Source organism: Stegostoma tigrinum, chromosome 10 (assembly GCF_030684315.1).
Source record: "Stegostoma tigrinum isolate sSteTig4 chromosome 10, sSteTig4.hap1, whole genome shotgun sequence".
Classification (NCBI taxonomy): domain Eukaryota; kingdom Metazoa; phylum Chordata; class Chondrichthyes; order Orectolobiformes; family Stegostomatidae; genus Stegostoma; species Stegostoma tigrinum.
The window spans coordinates 70,674,928-70,687,498 of NC_081363.1; the positions used below are offsets into that span (position 1 = coordinate 70,674,928).

Genomic DNA, 12,571 nt, shown 5'->3' on the forward strand with positions numbered 1-12,571 from the left:
TCCCCCTCTCTGATGAAGGGTCTAGGCCCGAAACATCAGCTCTTGTGCTCCTGAGACGCTGCTTGGCCTGCTGTGTTCATCCAGCTTCACACTTTATTATCTTGAATTGAATGCAATGCTGGTGTATCACACCCATCCCATTTCTGCCTAAATTAAGATTGGGCAGGAAGGCCAAATCTCAACTTTACCAGCCCAATGCCAACTGAAGACATTAAGTGGTTAATGAATGAGCACTTTATGGCCCTCTCACAGCAAACAAGCAATTGTCTCTGTTCCACAAGGGCAAAAAAAAAAGACAGCCTTCCCTAGTGGTAATCCAGGGTGAGCTCCCAGTTTTGCACCTCTTCCCTGACTGCACAATTGAGGGACTTGACCGTGGGCAAGACTGTGGCAGTTCAGAACTATACACTTCCCTTGTTTCCAAAAAACAAACTCACCTTTTCCAGTGATACTCAACCTCAGAAGCCTCCTTCATGCCCAGAGAGCACTCAGCTGACAACTTGACCCTCACGATCTTAGGTGCCCTTCCAGCAATGGCCACAATGTGTTCTGTGGCCTTAAGTGCAGGATCCAATGGCCTCTCATGAGTCTGCATCTCTACTGGGACTTCATTCCAGCTGTTGCCTCTAAACTGCCCGATTGGAGGATGATAAAGTGATAAAGATGCAGTGATGATAAAGTGGCTTTTAAAAGCCAATGCGAGCATTTCGAGCAACTGAGTAAGACACGCGACAAATATGCAAGACCCACATTTGTAGGATGAGATGAAGGTAGGGTGTGGCAAAGGCTGGCAAATGCAGACAGTTTGAGCTTCTGTGGTTACTCTTAGTGCAAACCAACAGAGCCACTAAGGAAGCCTAAAACACAGGAGAAGTAAATACTATGTTAAACCTGTGCTCAGAATGTGTTCAATAGCTTAATCAAATCCATCAGGAACTATGGTGATATAATACCAATGGAACAGTCACCAGTATAACTAGGGAAAGTGCTTCTTGTCTTTGAATAAAGCCATCGAGTAAACCTTCCTCTGCATCCAATCCGGTTTATCTCAGAGCTTGGTATATCTGGCTGCCATGTCTTTATTCAAAACAGAAAAGCTTTCCAAGGTTGCCACTGACACTGTAGATACAGTTCACCTTGAAACACTGAAAACAAAATCACATCCAACTCATGATTCGGTAAATTTTCACTGTTGCAAATCACACAGAGTTGTGCTTTGCAGTGTTACTGTGCACAATGATGAAGCAGTAAACATCAATCCCAAATACTTTGACTTTGCTCAACAACCTCTCGTGTGATTTTATCGAAAACTTTCCAAAAATCCAAGTGCATCACATCAACTGGTTCTACCTCACCTAATTTACTATATATGCCTCCAAAAAACCCCATTAGGTTTGTCAAAGATTCTTTCTCTTTGATAAATCCATCTTGACTTTGTGCAGTCGACTCCAGTATTTTCCTATGGCTAATGTTCAGCTATCCAGTCTAATTCCTAGGTTTTGTCCCCCTCTTATTTTCAAAACAGTGGGGTTATGCTTGCCACCCTGCAATCTGCCAGGACTTTTCCAGAACCTACAAAGTTTTCGAAGTTATGACCATCACATCAATTATTTCCATGGCAAACATTTTTAGTATCCTAGCATGTAGATTATCAGGCTCTGGGAATTTATAAATTTTTCCACTGCCTTTCTTTAAATGAATACTAATTTCCTTCAATCCCTCCTTTCCCAATGGCCCTTGCTTCACTAATATTTCTCAGAACTTTTCTGTGAAGACAGAACAAAAGTAGCATTGTTTAATAACTCTGCCATTTCCTTGTTCTCAATTACAGCTAATTTCCACTGCAAGGGGTTCACATTGGTCTTTAGTAATCTTTTATCTTTAGCGTAGTTACAGAAGCTGTTTTAATGTGGTTTCTAAGTTTACTCTCAAAAGTCTACTTTTCCCATCTAAATCAGCCTCTTGGTACTCCCATGCTAAATTATCAACTGCTCCTAATCCTCAGGCTTGCTGCTTCTTCCAGTAACTTTCTATGACTCCTTTATTGGTCTCGTACTTTCCTACATTTCTTGTGTTATACATAATAGGTCACTTCTTCCTGCTCTGTTCTTTCATCTGAAGAGAATGTGTGACCACAGCAAAGAAAACAATTGCTCCTTAAATGTTAACCATTGCCTGGCCAACGTGGTAATGAACTTACCCAGTGCACTGGAGACAACTCACCCCTCATAGCTTCAAACAATTGCCTTCAGAGTCATAGAATCAGAGATACACAGCACAAAAATTGACCCTTTGGTCCAACTCATCCATGCTGACTAGATATCCCAAATAAATCTGGTCCAATTTGCCAGGATTTTGTCCATATCAGTCTCAACCCTTATTATCCCTCTGACCATCTAAATGTCTTTTAAATACTTGCACCAGCTTCTAGCATTTCTTCTGGCAGCTCATTCCAGACAAGCACCACCCTCTCCCCCTTAGGCTCCTTTTAAATCTTTCCCCTCTCACCTTAAACCTATGTACCCTAGCTTCGGACTTGCCCCACCCCAGGGAAAACATCTTGTCTACTTACCCTATCCGTGCCCCACATGATTAGAAAAACCTCTCGAAGGTCACCCTCAGTCTCCAAGACTCCAGGGAAAACAGCCCCAGTCTGTTCAGCCTCTCCCTTCAGCTCAAACCCTCTAAGCCTGGCAACATCCCTATCAATCTTTTCTGAACCCTTTCAGGTTTCACAACATCCTTCTAATAGCAGGGACACCAGAACTGCATGCAGTATTCATATAGTGGCCTAATCAATGTCATCACCTCCCAATTCCTATACTCAATAAAAGCAAGCATACCAAGCAGTTGCTTCACTGTGCTATCTACCTGCAACTCCACTTTCAAGGAACTAAAAACTTGCATTCCAAGGTCTCTTTGTTCGGCAACACTCCACAAGATCTTATCATTAAGTGCACAAGTCCTGCCCTGATTCACCTTTCCAAAATACGATACCCTCACACTTATCGAAATTAAACTCGTCAGTTCACTCCTTGGCCCACTGGCCCATCTGATCACATTCTATTGTGCTCTCAGGTAACCTTCTTCGCTGTCTACTTCACCACCAATTTTGGGGTCATCTGTTTAGATTTAGGCATGAAGTCAGATGGACTTCACTTTCTATGCCGATATCATCAGGTTATGGTCATTATTTCCTTTAAGTTTATCAATTAATAACAAAGTTATTAAATCGACTGATGTCATTTAACAAAATCAAATCTTGGATAGTCTAAGTTAGTTTTTCAACGGGCTGATCTGACATTCCATCTTGCACACACTTCAGGAATTAATCTGCCACAGCATTATTGCTCATCAGATTTGCCCAGTCTGTGGAAATTAAAATTATCCATGATTAGTGTAGCGTCTTTGTTGTGTGCATTTCTTACTTCCTGTTTAATGCCATTGCATACCTCACCACTGTTTTGAGGCTTAGAGACAATTCCCACTCATGTTTTTGTGCTGCTCCATCTTCTTCACAGTATGGGAATTTCAACACATGTCTCTGGCAGCATTACTTTCCACGAAGGGCCTGATTTTTGGCAACATAATCCCCAGCAGGCAGCTTTCTTTTCTTGGATGTCAGCATCTTAAAAACTTGTTGCACATCACTGGAGATTCCAATGCTTCAAGAAACTACTGTTTTTGGCAGTTTGCTTGGATGTGATGTTCAAAACTTTTCCAAACACTGCATGGTATCCAATTTAACAATCAAAATACAATAATGAGGAGATGGTGAGGTGGGATTAAGTGCGGATATCTTCATGAATCTAACCAGTTCCCAATTTAAAAATATGAAAAGCTCTTTAAAGTCTTTCTGTGCCACAATCTCACACAGCATCTTGGCACTTTGAAAGCACACTGTCCAAATTTAAACCTGTTAACAAGCAAATCATTCATGATATCAAGAACCGAGTTTGGTTAAAATAGATTGTGTATCAAATCCAAGAAAGAATTACATTCGACTGAAAATATTTACTCTATTTCTCTTTCCATAGGTGCTGCAGACCAGCTGAGCTTTCACGCACAGTATTTTACTTTGTGTCAAATTACTATCAAATACATGTAAGCTCACTTGAATCCAATGACAACCACACCAGTAGTTTCTTCCCTGTAACAGATAGGATACTGACCTCAGCAGATTCCCAAACTGCCTCCATTTACTGCATTGAAGATCTGCTCTGCATCCTCTGCTGATTGCCGCTGAAAAGGAGTTGATTTCCTGACAGTGCCCTGGTCTTACAGTTTTCAACTGCACAGCTTAGTGCTGAGCTGCTGCATGCACTGTAACATTACAATCCATCAATGACTCCTCTGTGCCATTGCATCTGAATTCAAGCTGCACCATTTCTCATCTCAGAGCCAGTTACGGGTTCACTCTGAATTTTTGCTGTGCTACATCATGTAGGTATGCAGACCTTTTTCCTGCCGACAGCAGGATACAGCAAACCTAGTGCCATAAACCACCTTGATGAAATTGACCCTTCTCCTGAGTGAATCACAATACACACCTACTTTCCAACAGCACAGTGGGTCAAGGGGACAAGCTTGGAGGAATACTGGGCACTCTCTCCCTTCTCAATATCCTGAGGAGATAGAAGGTAATTGTTGCTCCTTCGTTTGAGAACATCCAACTCAACAAATTATGAGTTCAAAGCTTATCTGGTATCTTATTGGCCGAGCTCTAACGTGCTCAACCTTCAATATCTCAAATACATTAATCTCGCTGAGATATCAAGTTAGTTGACAAACAAGGTTCAATCATTGGCATTTTCCCAGATGACCATTTCTGGTACCTTGTGGTATTTGCCTGTCTACCATGAAGTGCTATTTGACAAATTTTGTTTTGAAGTAGTTTACGGAGATCAAAGCCGCTGTTGTCCTTGCTTTATCTTTGACCTATCCAGTGATTAATGGGCAGATGGTACACCACCATAGACAGGTACTATTCAGAGACACCGAGGAGATCAAATGCATGACAGCAATAAATACAGGAATCAGGCAGAGTGTCATTTAAGTTTGAAATGTTAGGTTTGCTCTCTCCGTGGATGCTGCCTGACCTCCTGCGACTTCCAGCGTTTTTTGTTTTCAAGTTGGTTGAGGTACTCTGAAGGAGGAGAGAGACTCAGAGCTTGCGTTTACAAACAAATGGACACTAACCTGGTGTCCTGTGGTTTTTGGCCTTCAAAAGCTAGAGTAGAATTGCTCTCCAGGCACAGCCTGTGACAGACATTAGTAACGGGCAGAGTAAATGTAACTGGAGCATTAAACCCCGCAAAAGCATTACTTTCTGCAGCACAGTCACTGTCCAGCTCAACCTTGCAAGCAGCAGTGGAAACAGGGAGAATACGAGGAGTAACAAAGTGTTAATAAGACCTAGAAGGTGTGATACAAGAACGCAAGTTGAAAATCTCATCCAATGCTGTTCAAATGAATCGCACTTACCTCTTAATGCATCTCAAAAAGGCTTTGCTGCACTTCACATTCCACGCCACGGCGGCAAACAGCTTGGTCTGAAATACCGGCTGCTCCCGTTGCCTGGGGATGTCAGCTGCTGCTCCACTTGTCCCTCCTGTGTTTGGATCTTTGGGAGCAGTGACACAGCCGGCATTTGGCAGCAGCAGCAATCCCTAGTGCACTCACAATTACAATGCAATCCTTTATCAGAACATTTCTCCTATAGAAGCAGCACTGTCTGCCTGAAACACTGCTGTCATTCAGCGGCAGCTAAATAAAAATCACCTTTGTTTCCCCTCAAAGTTCGGACGCATACCAGAAGGAAGCATTTGACAAGCATAATAAACCTCTCTTTCTTTGGCTGGTTCCATCGATTTAAAATGTGTATTGCACGCATAAATATATCCTACTCTAATTGGCCTGCCCACTTGTTTCTCAGTTATGAGCATAAAATCAGAGGTGTGAATTATTACAAAAAAAAGTAAAGCTATGGGCTGCAAAAGAAGTGAAAAGGCCTGCCTGCAAATGGAAATTAAATCCCCGGGCTGCTTGCAGTAAATAACAAAAGCAAGTTTCTTTCTCCACAATATGCCGAAGAAAGTAGGATCCAGCTTGAAACACCATCAGACCTTCCCAAAGCTGTCTTGGGGAATGGTGTGTCCTCACCGTCGTGTGGTCACTGGCAGAGATGAGTGTAAGCTTCCTAGCTTTCAACGGGCATGTTCTTTAGCTTCAGAGGCATTTCCTAGCTTATTCCCACTGTTGTTTCCAATACAAATAATGGTTTGACTCAGCACAGAAATGACACCTCAGATTTCCATCAGCAGAAACCACTGAATTGCCACAACTGACAGCCTACAAGCTGGATCGCCGAATGGCTCAAGAGCAAGGTTTGAGATTTGCAAGCAAGCTTAATCTCTGAAATTACAAGTGAAGTGAAGTGAAAGTCGCCATAGTGCCCCAAGGTCCACAGGTGTCTCTGTCATTATTGAGGTGGGGGGGAAGAGAGTGGGGGAAGCGACAGAGAGAAAAAGAGAGAGAGAGATTGGGGTGGGGTGGGGGGAGCTGGGAAGAACTGTCAATACTGGAAATCTAAAACAGAAATTGCTGGGAAAACTTAGCAGGTCTTGCAGCAACTGTGGAGAGAAAGCAGAGTTAACATTTCGGTTCCACTGGCCCTGCTTTAGCATGTTTGAGATGTCTCGGCAATTTCTGTCTTTGTTTGAGAGAGTGTGAGAGCGAGAGGAGATTAGTGGTGAATTTAACATGAGGGATGAATATAAACCCTGCAAATGATGCAGACAATTGAGGGGAGAGCAGAACTTCAAACCAACTGAAGTGCAATCAGTCCAATGTTCTGAATTGGCCCCAATTGCAACCGAGCCCAGGATCTGTGGCATCCTCCTGAGGTGAAGCAACATTAACACTGGAGGCTGAATTACATTGAAAAAAAGTGAAGTTTTTCCAACTTCTCTTCCAGATCTTCTCGCAAACCAAAAGGTACATTCTCAACACAGTAAACAGGAACCAGAGCAGGCCATTCAGGCCCTCCAGCCTGTTCCGCTAATCAGTATGATCGCGGCTCTATCATCCAACTCCGTACTCTGTTCCTGCTTTCTCCACATATCCTTTGATTCCTTTAGCCCCAAGGACTATACCTAACTCCTTGAAACCACTGAAGGTTTAGGCTTTAACCACTTGCTTTCCGTGGCAGGAATTCCACAGGCTTCCTTGCTGTCTGGGTAGAGAAATTTCTCATCTCAGTCCTAATTGGTCTCCTCGTATCCTTCAACTAATACCACCCGTTATGGACTCCCTGGTCATTGGGACCATCCTTCCTCCATTTGCCTTGTCTAGCTGTTAGAATTTTATAAATTTCTCTTGGATCTCCTTCATCCAGCTAAACTTGAGTGAACGTAGGCCTCACTGATACAATCTCTCTATCAGTCTTGCCATCCCAGAAATCAGTCTGGCAAACCTTGACCGCACTCCCTCCATCCCCAGAACATCTTTCGTCAGGCAAAACCAAAGCTGCATATAATGTTCCAGGTGTGGCCTCACCTAATTCCACAACTGCAGCAAGGCGTCCCGGCTCCTGTACTCGAATCCTCTTGCTATTTACCACCTTCACTGCATGCTGCTCTTGCTTGCTTGTTTTCAGCAAGTAATGTACAAAGAAACAGCTCTTGTTGCATCCACCTCCACTTATCCCAGTCGACCACCTTTCAGATAAGAATCTACCTTCCCATTTTTGCTATCAAAGTACCTAACCCCATATTTATCTGTATTATCATTCATCTGCCATGCACTGGTCACACATTCAACTTGTTGAAATCAATGCTACATCCTCCTCACAGCTCACCCTCCAAGCTACATCTGTGTGAACTTGGGAAGTGCCTCATTTCTGAATTAAGGTGCCCATAATTTTCCTGCATGGATTTGTGCAGTGGACCTCAATCTAAGCTCAGGAAGCAGAGTGAGCAGCACAGCAACAGAAAGTCCTAGCTGTCAGCAGTAAGACCTTTACACCTGCTGCAACCAGAACATTGGACAGCCTTAATATTGTCAGCCTAAGGACAAACTTGTGGCAAATAGATGAAATAAACTCAGCCCAACTGAGATTTCAGCATGTGTCAATTTTTTAAAGCATCCCCCTCTGCTTGGGTGACTTTAGGCTGAAGGTGAAAGCAAAGTGGGAGCTCTGTGAAAATATCCTCCTGCTTTATTCCAAAGTTAACAGTGGAACCCCAATCTGCAGACTGGCCTGCAGATTTGCAGAAATTGAAACTCAAGTGTGACAGGAATGGCAGGCCAAAAAAGCTGAGAAAAAGAAAGGTGAAAGAAAAGCAAAGATTATTCTCGAAAATTAGAATCCAGCTCATGAACATCAATTGTACTGTCCCACAGTCAGATATACACTTAGAAAAGTAACTTATATTAACTGTGCAACATATGTTGTGTAAATACTCGTGATGCCATAGAATAATGAAGAACCCATGCGGAAGATTAAACGTCAAGTTTCATTCCTTCAGATATGACTTGTTGTTTAAGCTTTTTTTTAAAAAAAGTGTACACAATTAAATGTTTGCCATCTTTCCCATGACTCTTTCTCAAGAAGTCTGGTCTTTTCTATCTCCATAGTAGTTCTGACATCTGAATTCACTCACTGTAATCTGTACCTCCTTCTCAGCCCCTGCATTGAAAAATAAACAATGCTTCAATTTGATTTCGGAGCTATACCGTTGCTGTTTTTCACTCACGTTGCAGATGCGACAATTTTTTGCAGCAGGTTCTTATACATTTTGTACAACATGAACAAGAAAGAATAAAAGAGATAATGGGAACTGCAGATGCTGGATTGCTGTGTTCATCCAGCCTCACATTTTATTATCAAGAAAGAATAAATTTACTTAATGACATCAACAGATTCACATTTACAGCAAATTATACCCTTATTTCAAGTATCAAGATGTATAAATGAGGAATTTGCTTTTGCACAACTGTGAGCACCTGACATAGATTTACTCAAGATTGTTCATTGAGCCAATAAATTATCTTCTCATTTGCTACTCTGATCAAATAGAAAATTCGACTGGCACACTAACTGCTATATTATAATAATGATCGCCTAATTATTAAACTCAAAGAAGTTTCCTAAGAGCAATATTTCCATTCAACTAAATCCTACAAAAGGATAAAGTGAGGAGATGGAAGTTAAGCTATTTTCTGTCAAATTAAGAGATCGTAAAAACATATGGCATTTACTTACTTTCACCAGACTTGGTACTTCTATACACAAGTGCACAATAATGCATGCAAGGGCAAATACAAATAAAATCATCAGATTAATCCAGCAACTAAGGTGTTAAATTTCAAGCACTGCCAATTATGATAAGCAAGAGAGAGAAACTGAAGTTTTGCCAAAAGCATGCTTTTAGGTCTTAACGCCACGAGTTCAGGAGGTGAAGTGGCCTTGTGTCTGTTTGTTATTTTAGTCTGAACTAAACTTTTTAAACATGAATTTTTACAATCTGTCAAGAATTATGTCTTTTACAAATTTTTAGCAATAATTAATAGTTCTTCCCACAGACAACAGTAAGAAGTGTATTTAAAACATTGCCTTCAGGGGTCAGTAGAGGCAGATCAAGGCAGCCATATTCTGTAACAGTACAAAAAGTTGAAGACTGCGAAGAATTCCTGTATCTAAATGATAAAGGGTGAAGCAAAGACACTTCTTCCCACTATGGAATTATATCATTCTGTGAGTATAATCTTCTTGAAATATTTACTCGAATATCCTATTTTTCTTTGCTGTATGCAAAGACTACGTTTGAAATTAAAGTCGAATTTCACATATCTTTAATCGAACTGCAGGAAGCAATGCTTATGCGGATACAAGAGGAAATATTTACTTTTATTGGAGAAGTCACCATATACATGTGAACTATCTTTAATTGAGAAATAAACTCCATGATATCATATTGCTCGGTATAATAGAATCCAAAAGCAATTTCACAAAAAAAATTCTTCAGCAACGACTGAAAGCTTGTAGCCTTATTTTTAATTCCTGAAAAAGTCACAAACCTAAAACAATGTGCTAGAATTCTCAAGTTAGGATTTGAAACAAAAACAAATTGCTGGAGAAACTCAGCAATCTGGCAACATCTGATCTTCAGCACTTCGAAAGGATCACTGCATCCAAGATGTTAACTCTGATTTCTCTCCACAGATGCTATCGGATGTGCTGTGATCGTCCAGCAATTTGTTTTTTTTTCATATTTCCAGCACCTGCAGTTCTTTGCTTAGTTTTAACATTGTTTTGATATTTATTAACTTCGACTAATTCCTATTTCTACAGTTATCTACAGGTATCTATCCTGAGGTTGCCAGATTTGCCAATCTGGAAATTCCTAAGTGGGAGGACATTTCATGATGGAACTGGGTCTACGATGAATAATACTCACTTGGGGATGAATACTCCTTCCTTTGGATCAAGTGTGTTCTATTTGGTGAGAGTCATGGCAGGACTTGTCACAGCCCATGCCAAACTTTGGCATTTCCTTCTTAAGTTCCTCAACTCAGTAATTATCTAACCAGCTTCCCCAGTTCCCATGCCATGGAACTGCGTGACTGGGAGAGAGATGTGCTCACTGCTCCTGGAACTTTGTGACATTCACACCACTGCCACCATATTTAAGACCCAATATCATGGCCCCTCAGGTACTGCAAAGAAACTGACTTGGACATGGTCCTCCAACAGTGCTCTCCTGAGGAAACGGAGGAAAAGCTCCTCGGTTCATACACAGGACACAGAGGTGCCGGTGAATGTGGTGGTGGAAAGGAAGGCTGTGCTTTTTCCGTTGACTCTGAAAAGAGGCCACACCACCAGACACAGCCTGTTTCGGTCCAGGTTAGCGTGATGTCCTGGGTGAAATCCAACACACAGTAAGGCAGTCAGAAGGTTATTGATACTCTACGCTCCGTCACCATCTTCTCTCCTGCAGGGCCACCATTTCCTACAACTCTGCCACTCTCACAGTCACCTCTTGGGCTAAATCTCTCACTCTTTGGATATAGCATCCATTCAACAGCTCTCACCCAGCTCCCAAACAACCAAACCTTCCTCTCCCATCGTGCTTCCTTCTCATTCAGTCGGGACACCTGATCTCCTCTCCTGCTCCTGTATCGACATTAATAGCTCTTCCTTCAGCTTCCAGGATGCTCAGTCCCTCCCTTCATCTCACTGCAAGAAAAACTGGTCTACTCCTGATCTCTACAGCACCCCCCAGGTGACCGACCGATAATCCCCAACCTGATCATATCTAATCTCAAGGGACTGACTCCCTCGATGGCAACGAGACGTGCCGACCGACTGACTGGTGGCAGTTTTCCAAGACTGACACACTAAGTACTGGGCCCCCTCGACTTTAGAGCATGGTCATTCTGTTGAAAACACATCTAGCATATTTGCTCAGTTGCTGCTCACGCTGTTAATTATGATACCGACATAGCATGATGCAACATGTCCCCCCAATATAACTGTTTGGTGCTCCAAATCATAACAGGCTGGCTACCTCTCTCACTCTCAGGGGCAAGTAAGCACCAAGTCAGAGAGAGCTAAGAGCCATAATATGTATCACATGCAGATGTGAGAGCGTGTCTTTGCAAGGAAAGCGACCTGGCAGAGGCATGCAAGTCATGAATAACTCTCGAGTGCCAAAGTAAAGTCCTGCAGGGGTGAGGTGGGTAATGATTGATCCAGAAGCAGCCATGAAGATGTGGGGAGGCTGGTGGTTTGCAAAGCCAATTGTGTAGGTAAAGGGTGGGGTAGAGCAGTGTCCATGAAGCCTGAAGGGTAAGGTGGTGAACAGCATAGCAAGTGGTCTCTTCCAGGTTTACATGTTGAGAATTGGCACTCATCAAGTTTCTTCAGGGAAGGACAGCAAACTAGAACTGAGGCAAATTTAGCAAACAATGAGATGGAAATAAGGTGGTCACCGCTCATTTTTGAGACTCAGAACTTGCTGTTTGAATTGCACGCAGAAAATTCAAACTAATTTTCCCTACGTTGAGAGTCCGATATGCCCATTTTCTTTAGAAATTTCCCAAATTACTCATTCTTGCTTATTCTGTGCAATGCACTGGAAAATTTCACCCTAATTTCCTTTTTATGATCTGAATTTCTTTGAATTGAGGCTCAAGTCTAACGATGAATTTATCATGATAGCCAGGCATAAAAGGTAATTGAAACAACAGATCAGAGCAGGCTGCCTCTTGCAGTGAGATCCTACAAAGATGAGATAGTAGGAACTGCAGATGCTGGAGAATCTGAGATAACAAAGTGCAGAGCTGGATGAACACAGCAGGCCAAGCAGCATCAGAGGAGCAGTTTCTGAGGAAGGGTCTAGGCCTGAAACGTCAGCCTTCCTGCTCTGCCTGCTGTGTTCATCCAGCTCTACACCTTGCTATCTCCCACAAAGATGAGTGTGTTTTGGAGTGGCTCTTACTCAATACATTACAAAGCTGGACTAAGGGTAGAAGCAGGGTGAAATCAGCAACCAAAATTTATTTATCA

At 42.2% G+C, this 12,571-nt stretch overlaps 1 protein-coding gene across 21 annotated transcripts in view; it reads right to left on the reverse strand.

Annotated features, from left to right (window-relative positions):
• Positions 1–12,571, reverse strand: part of LOC125455632 (alpha-(1,6)-fucosyltransferase) — a 658,909-nt gene that overhangs the window by 312,461 nt on the left and 333,877 nt on the right. The window contains exon 1 of one of the 21 annotated variants that reach the window (XM_048537873.1): positions 5,485–5,597. The exons of 18 other annotated variants lie outside the window; for them this stretch is intronic. The gene's annotated coding sequence lies outside the window, so the exon portion shown is untranslated. Of the gene's footprint in view, positions 1–4,172; positions 4,284–5,484; positions 5,598–12,571 lie in introns of those variants that run through there. 2 more of the 21 variants (XM_048537875.2, XM_048537881.2) reach the window with 2 other exon arrangements.